This window comes from Alligator mississippiensis, chromosome 4, assembly GCF_030867095.1.
Source record: "Alligator mississippiensis isolate rAllMis1 chromosome 4, rAllMis1, whole genome shotgun sequence".
NCBI lineage: Eukaryota > Metazoa > Chordata > Crocodylia > Alligatoridae > Alligator > Alligator mississippiensis.
Window position 1 is genome coordinate 127,890,379 of NC_081827.1, and position 8,015 is coordinate 127,898,393.

At 47.6% G+C, this 8,015-nt stretch overlaps 1 long non-coding RNA gene across 1 annotated transcript in view; it reads left to right on the forward strand.

Annotated features, from left to right (window-relative positions):
* LOC109283635 (uncharacterized) overlaps positions 1–6,547 on the forward strand; it is a 40,145-nt gene extending 33,598 nt beyond the window's left edge. The window contains exon 3 of the long non-coding RNA XR_002090883.2: positions 6,071–6,547. This is a non-coding gene — a long non-coding RNA (uncharacterized LOC109283635). The remainder of the gene's footprint in view (positions 1–6,070) is intronic.
* The last annotated feature ends 1,468 nt before the right edge of the window (positions 6,548–8,015 follow it).

Genomic DNA, 8,015 nt, shown 5'->3' on the forward strand with positions numbered 1-8,015 from the left:
AGATCCAATGGATTAATGGGCCAGATACAACCTGTGGCTCGTAAATTGCCAAACCCTGCCTTACAATATGCTCATCATGAAAGGATTGTATCTTTGGCATGGCCTACACTTAAAATGTTGCCAGCATACTTCTGTTAGGAGAGTCTGGGGAAGGATAGAAACAAATACATTTTTTTCAGCATAGCTATTCCAGGAAAAGCCTTAATATACGTGCACTTATCATAGTATAACAGAAAAGTATGGCTGAAAGGGACCTCCAGAGGTCAGCTAGTCCAACACCCTGGCTCAGGCAGGATCATCCTTATCCAAACCATTCCCATATAAATCCTTGTCTAACTTTATTTCTAAAGCCAGCAAAGGACTCTTTTGCCGATCTAGTTCATATTGTTCTGGGAACTGATGTTATACTGGCAAATGATATACATGCCAGAATAAGCTGCATCTCCCCTAGGAGGGTTTTTTAGGAAAGCTATAGCACATCTGTACTGATAGACCCTTTCCAGTGGAGACAAGGCCTTTCTCTATTTTCCACAGCATTGAAAACACCACCACTCACCACCATTCACTAATACTTTCTCCATCACCACTGTTCCATAGCCACAGGGCTCTTGGAGGAAGGTATAGGACAGTGTGTTGTTTACTGTGGTAGAAGTCTGCATGTGACTGTTTAATGTGAAGAAGCTGGTGCATGGAAACAGCAACCACCATCTTGACAAGGTGAAGATCTGAGCCCAGTGGCAAGGGAGAACCCTTGATGACAGGAGATCTCAATCTTGCTGCAGCCTTCTTCCATCTGTTCTACCATTGAGGAGTTGGGGTTGGACTGTGGTTTGTCTGGAACCTCTCCTCATGGGGAATTCAATCACATTGACACCTGCTGGGAGGGCAATGCAGCAGTGCACAGATGATTCACAGGTGCACAGGTAGTTTTTGGAGAATACTAGGGACAACTTTCTGGTGCAAGTACTGGAGAGGCCAACTAGGGGCTGTGCTCTTGACCAGCTGGTCACATCACAAACAGGGAAGAATTGGTGGGGAATGTAGTAGTAGATGACAACTTGGGTAGCAGTGACCACAAGATGATTGAGTTCAGGATCCTGAGGAAAGGAAGGAAGGAGAGCAGCAAAGTATAGACTTTGGACTTCAGAAAAACAGACTTTGACTTGCTAAGGAAATTCATGTTTCTGAATCCCTTGGGAAGCCAGTATGAGGAGGAGAGGAGTCTAGGAGAGCTGGCTGTACTTTAAAGAAGCCTTACTGAGAGTCCAGGAACAAACCATCCCGACATGCAGGAAAACTAGCAAGTATGGCAGAAGATAAGCTTAGCTTAGCAGGGACCTCTTCAGTAAACTAAATCACCAAAAGGAAGCTTATAAGAAGTGGAAACTTGGACAAACAACTACGGTGGAGTATAAGAGCATTGCTCAGGCATGCAAGAATGAAGTCAGGAAGACCAAAGCATGATTGGAGTTGCAGCTAGCAAGGGATATGAAGGGTAACTACAAGTATGTTGGTAGCAAGAAGAGGATCAGGGAAAGCGTGGGTCACTTACTGAATGAGGGAGGCAATGTTGTGACAGAGGATGCAGAAAAAGGCTGAAGTGCTCAATGCCATTTTTGCCTCAGTCTTCACAGGCAAGATCCGCTCCCAAACTACTGCACCAGGTAGCACAGTTTGGGGGACTATTTAGAAATGCCAGTCATGGGGCCAGATGGGATGCACCCAAGGGTGCTGAGGGAGTTGGCTGATGAGATTGCAGAGCCACTGTCCATAATCTTTGAAAATTCATGGCAAACAGGAGAGGTCCTGGATAACTGGAAAAGCACAAACATAGTGCCCATATGAGAAAAAGGAGGATCCAGGGAACTACAGATGAGATAGTCTCATCTCAGTCCCTGGAAAAATCATGGAGCAGATCCTCAAAGAATCCATTTCTAAGCACTTGGAAGAGAAAAAGGTGATTAGGAACAGTCAGCAAGGGTAAGTCATGCCTGATGAACCTGATTGCCTTCTACAATGAGATGACTGGCTCTGTGGATACGGGGAGACCAATGGATGTGGTATATGTTGATTTTAGCAAGGCTTTTGATACAGTCTCCCACAACATTCTCACAGGCAAGCTAAGGAAGTATGGACTGGATGAAGGGACTGTAAGATGGATAGACAACTGGCTGGAGCATCAGGCTCAGAGGGTAGTAATCAATGGCTCTATGTCTAATTGGCAGTCAGTATCAAGGGAGTGCCCCAGGGGTTGGTCCTGGGGCTGGTTTTGTTCAATGTCTTAATCAATAACCTGGAAGATGGCATAGAGTTCACCCTCAGCACGTCTGAAGATGACACCAATCTGGGGGGAGTAGTAAATATGCTGAGGGGGTAAAGCTAGTATTCAGTGTGACCTAGACAAATTGGAGGACTGGGGTGATCTGATGGCCACCTATAAGTTTATCAGGGTGACCACCAGTATCTGGGGGAACGTTTGTTCACCAGAGCGCCCCTAGGGATGATGACTAGGTCGAACGGTCATAAACTACTACAAGACCGTTTCAGGCTGGACATAAGGAAGAATTTCTTTACTGTCTGAGCCCCCAAGGTCTGGAGCAGCCTGCCACCGGAGGTGGTTCAAGCGCCTACATTGAACACCTTCAAGAGCAAACTGGATGCTTATCTTGCTGGGATCCTATGACCCCAGCTGACTTCCTGCCCTTTGGGCAGGGGGCTGGACTCGATGATCTTCCGAGGTCCCTTCCAGCCCTAATGTCTATGAAATCTATGAAAAAAAAGAAATCTCAGGAGGTTCAACAAGGACAAGTTCAAAATCCTGCACTTAGGATGGAACAATCCCATGCACCAGTACAGGCTGGGGGCTGACTGGCTGGGCAGCAGTTCTGCAGAAAAGAACCCAGAGCTTACAGTGGACAATAACCTGAATATGAGCCAACAGTGTCTCCTTGTTGCCAAGAAGGCTAACACCATACTAGGCTGCATTGGTAGGTGTGTTGCCAGCAGATCAAGGGAAGTGATTATTCCCCTCTATCCAGCATTGGTGAGGCCACATGTAGAGTGCTGTGTTCAGTTTTGGGGCCCCCCACTACAGAAAGGATGTGGACAAGTTGGAGAGTCCAGAGGAGGGCAACAAAAATGGTTCGGGGCTGAGGCATATGACTTACGAGGAGAGGCTAAGGGAACCGGGCTTATTTAGTTTGGAGAAAAGAAGACTGAGGGGATTTAATAGCGGCTTTCAACTACCTGAAAGTAGGTTCGAAAGAAGATGGAGCTAGACTGTTCCTAGTAGGCGTGTGTAGATTAAACTAAATTTCGTATTTATGTCGATGCAACTGCATTTGTGTTTGCATAACCCAGGATTTCCCACCACTTTAAAGTCCATTTAGCTTCTTAAACTAACACTACTCAGAGATGTTTTAAATTGTGTTGCTTTCCTGTTATGCTGCTCCAAGTGTGGATTTTGTTCATGCAAACAGCCAGAGACTCCAAAGACTTGTAATTAGTCCCCTTTGTCACGTGAGGCCACTGCATTCCAGCCTCTAGCCAGTAGGCAGTGCTATGTGTTCTTTTTTACCCTCCTTCACTCCTCACCCCTCCTTCCTCTGCAGTCAGGTCAGGACATGTTTGCTTGGTTGACCAGACCAACCAATTATTTTATTCTTATTTTTTTTATAGAAAGAATGGGGGAGAGCAATAGCAATAGCATAATTTTCTACCCCCTCTTAATTGTTGGCGCCCCCCTGCCATCCTAAGTGAGGGGCACGACAAGTCTCTCACTGGGGTTGTAGAGAGGCAGCAGCAAGGTGCCAGACTTCCATACGTAGATCCTGAGGTGGTGCAGAGTCACTTGGAAGAACTGGATGCCTTTAAGTCGGCAGGCCCGGATGGGCTCCATCCGAGGGTGCTGAAGGCACTGGCCGACATCATTGCAAAGCCACTGGCGGGAATATTCGAACGCTCGTGGCACACGGGCCAAGTCCCGGAGGACTGGAAAAGGGCTAACGTGGTCCCCATTTTCAAAAAGGGGAGGAAGGAGGACCCGGGCAACTATAGGCCAGTCAGTCTCACCTCCATCCTTGGTAAAGTCTTTGAAAAAATTATCAAGGCTCACATTTGTGAGAGCCCGGCAGGACAAATTATGCTGAGGGGAAACCAGCACGGGTTTGTGGCAGGCAGATTGTGCCTGACCAATCTAGTCTCTTTCTATGACCAGGTTACAAAACGCCTGGACACAGGAGGAGGGGTGGATGTCGTATACTTAGACTTCAGGAAGGCCTTCGATACGGTATCCCACCCCATACTGGTGAACAAGTTAAGAGGCTGTGATGTGGATGACTACACAGTCCGGTGGGTGGCGAATTGGCTAGAGGGTCGCACCCAAAGAGTCGTGGTGGATGGGTCGGTCTCGACCTGGAAGGGTGTGGGCAGTGGGGTCCCGCAGGGCTCGGTCCTTGGACCGATACTCTTTAATGTCTTCATCAGTGACTTGGACGAGGGAGTGAAATGTACTCTGTCCAAGTTTGCAGATGACACAAAGCTATGGGGAGAAGTGGACACGCCGGAGGGCAGGGAACAGCTGCAGGAAGACCTGGATAGGTTGGACAAGTGGGCAGAAAACAACAGAATGCAGTTCAACAAGGAGAAATGCAAAGTGCTGCACTAAGGGAGGAAAAATGTCCAGCACACCTACAGCCTAGGAAATGACCTGCTGGGTGGCACAGAGGTAGAAAGGGATCTTGGAGTCCTAGTGGACTCCAAGATGAACATGAGTCGGCAGTGTGACGAAGCCATCAGAAAAGCCAATGACACTTCATCGTGCATCAGCAGATGCATGACGAATAGGTCCAGGGAGGTGATACTTCCCCTCTATAGGGCGCTAGTCAGACCGCAGTTGGAGTACTGCGTGCAGTTCTGGGCGCCACACTTCAAGAAGGATGCGGATAACCTGGAGAGGGTCCAGAGAAGGGCAACTCGTATGGTCAAGGGCCTGCAGACCAAGCCCTACGAGGAGAGACTAGAGAAACTGGACCTTTTCAGCCTCCGCAAGAGAAGGTTGAGAGGCGACCTTGTGGCTGCCTTTAAGTTCATCACGGGGGCACAGAAGGGAATTGGTGAGTATTTATTCACCAAGGCGCCCCCGGGGGTTACAAGAAACAATGGCCACAAGCTAGCAGAGAGCAGATTTAGATTGGACATTAGGAAAAACTTCTTCACAGTTCGAGTGGCCAAGGTCTGGAACGGGCTCCCAAGGGAGGTGGTGCTCTCCCCTATCCTGGGGGTCTTCAAGAGGAGGTTAGATGAGTATCTAGCTGGGGTCATCTAGACCCAGCACTCTTTCCTGCTTATGCAGGGGGTCGGACTCAATGATCTATTGAGGTCCCTTCCGACCCTAACATCTATGAATCTATGAATCTATGAACCTATTGTCTGTGTCCTCCCTCCCACCCGTGTACCCTCCTGTCCTCCAGCCCCCTCAGTATTCTCCACCTGCTGCGAGCCCTGCACCCCCCCGTTTTCTGCCAATGCAGTGGCCATGACTCCCGTTGCCAGTGGCAGCAGCAGCAGTAATGGTAAGTTTTCTGCAAGTAGTTTGAAACTTTGGAGGGGAGGGAGTGAGTGGTTACATGACTTCCTTCAATACTGCAACCTGAACTTCATCATCACATCCCACTCCAGAGCCACAAGTCCAAGGGCAGCAGGACATTGCCTGCCAGACCCGACACCCAGGGTATGCAGCGTCCTGGGTGTTATTTAGGTAATATGTCCCACTGAGCTTGTGTGCACACACGCACATTTGTGTATGTGTGTGTGGGGTAGGGGGTCGGGTGGCAAAAGTCCATATTTTTTAATTGTGCACCAAGCCCCCCTCCTCTTTCTCTTCTTCCTTTTTCCTCCCTCCTCACAGAAAACTTTTGTGGGTGGAACTCAACAGGGATGAGCCCACAGGCCAGTGAAGGGTGGATAGTGAACACTGGATACCAAATGAAAAAAAAGTTGTTTTTTTTTTTTGTTTTTTTGTTTTTTACATTTTTGTACTGTATATAGTTACACAGTTATTTTTGCTTAGGAAGTGAAGAGACACAAAGAGTCTGAACCTACCCTGTAAAGCCCTGGCTCATGAAGCCTTATGGAGGGAGTGTTACTGACCTGCAGAAGCTGGCTTTCAACTACCGCCTCAGCAGTTACAGGATGGCCGTGAAATGTGCATTTGGCTGACTGAAAGGACGATGGAGGGCGCTTACATGCCAGCTCAAGATGGATCAATAAAATCTACTGGCCTTTATTGTGGTAGCCTGCTTGTTGCACAATATCTGACAGCCGTGGAGAGGTTTTCAAGGACTCGTGGGAAGAAGAAGCGCAACAGGCAGTGGCCAGACAATAGAGTTGTGGGGCAGCAGCAGTACAGGGACCAAGGAGATATCCTCAAGGAGAGGCTGGTCGGACGGACCTTGCGTGTGATTATCTGGCAAGATATATTGCTGACAACAACCCCTAGGAGTGCTTTGTTCTAACATAAAAATACATTCTTTTTTTACACTTTAAATCCGTGTCTGTATATAGGGGCATGAGGTATTGCAGATGGGGGGTAGAGGGGAGGATGGTCAGGGGAAGGGGGAGGCAATCTGGACTGGGCCAGGGGTTTTCTGCTTCCAGACTGTGAGTGGTTTGGGGGAGGGGGGCATTACGCACCGTCAGTCACATGTGAACGAGCCCTGCAGGGAGGGGGGAAACAAGCCAAACAGCAAGCCACATTTTGAAAAATATTCCAAAAAAATTTATAAAACAATTCACAACACACCACCAGAAGCTGTATGCGGCACTACAAAAACAGGTTGATGGTATACCTGGGCAGGGAACAGGAGGGTTCCAAGGGAGCCCCCATTGCAAACTGTACAAAGACCAATGAGCTCGGGCATGCTGGGAAATGTAGTCCAGTTCAGAAAAACCAAACAAACAAACAAACAAAAAGCCAGAACAACCTCACCACCAACAACACTGACAGCAATTGCCTATCAACTGGGCGGCAAAAAACACCCACCTACCCGTTACTCTTATGATAGCATAGCCCCACCCACTACTCTTATGATAAAGCAGTTATTAAGCAGCTATAGTTAATGAAAAAAACCCACAACCCCATATATTTGTAGCATGGTGGGATGGGAAGGGAAAGGAATGCGTGGGAGGATTCATGCAGCTTGTCTTTAGGATTGGAATGAGTCTTTGGGATCATGTACTGATGGAGAGAGATGACACCAAATGAGCATAGGCGGGTGCAAGTGACAAGGATTTTGGGGTGACCAAATTACTATTGAGGGAATGACCCTGTAGTTGAGTACTTCCGCTACCTCAGTAGCTACTTCTCTCAGACAGAGAACATTGATGAGGAGATCCAGCACAGGATTCAGTGCACAAATGCCTCGTTTTGGAAACTGCTTCAATGCGTCTTTATTCATTGCAATCTCTGGAAAGACACCAAAGTCCAGGTCTACAATGTAGTCATCATCTCTCCTCTCCCTTATGAATACAAAATGTGGGTGACCTACCATTGTCATCTCAAGAGCCTGGAAAGGTATCGGCCAATGATGCCTCCAGGAAACCTTCTACATCCAATGTGAAGATCACCTTACAAATGCCATCATCCTTGCTGAAGTCAAGGTTACCAGCATTGAGTCAGTGATTCTCAAACACCACCTTCACTGGACTGTACATTGTGTATGAATGCGCAACTCAGCTCCTAAAACAAGTGATCTACTCCTAGCTTTGTAATGGCCTGAGATCTTGCAGTGGCCAGAGGAAATACTACAAGGGCATATTACAGGTGTACCTCAAGAAAACGGATGTCAATATCAAGAGCTGGGAGGAGCTGGCTGCCACCTGTCACAACCAAATTAAGTACTGCCCATGCCACAAGCAAGAAATATATTAATCAAAAATAGTCTGCACTAGGTTAACTAAGAGTTAACTAACAAGAAGATAGTAACAGTTTTTTGCTGCGCGTGTCAAAAAGAAAT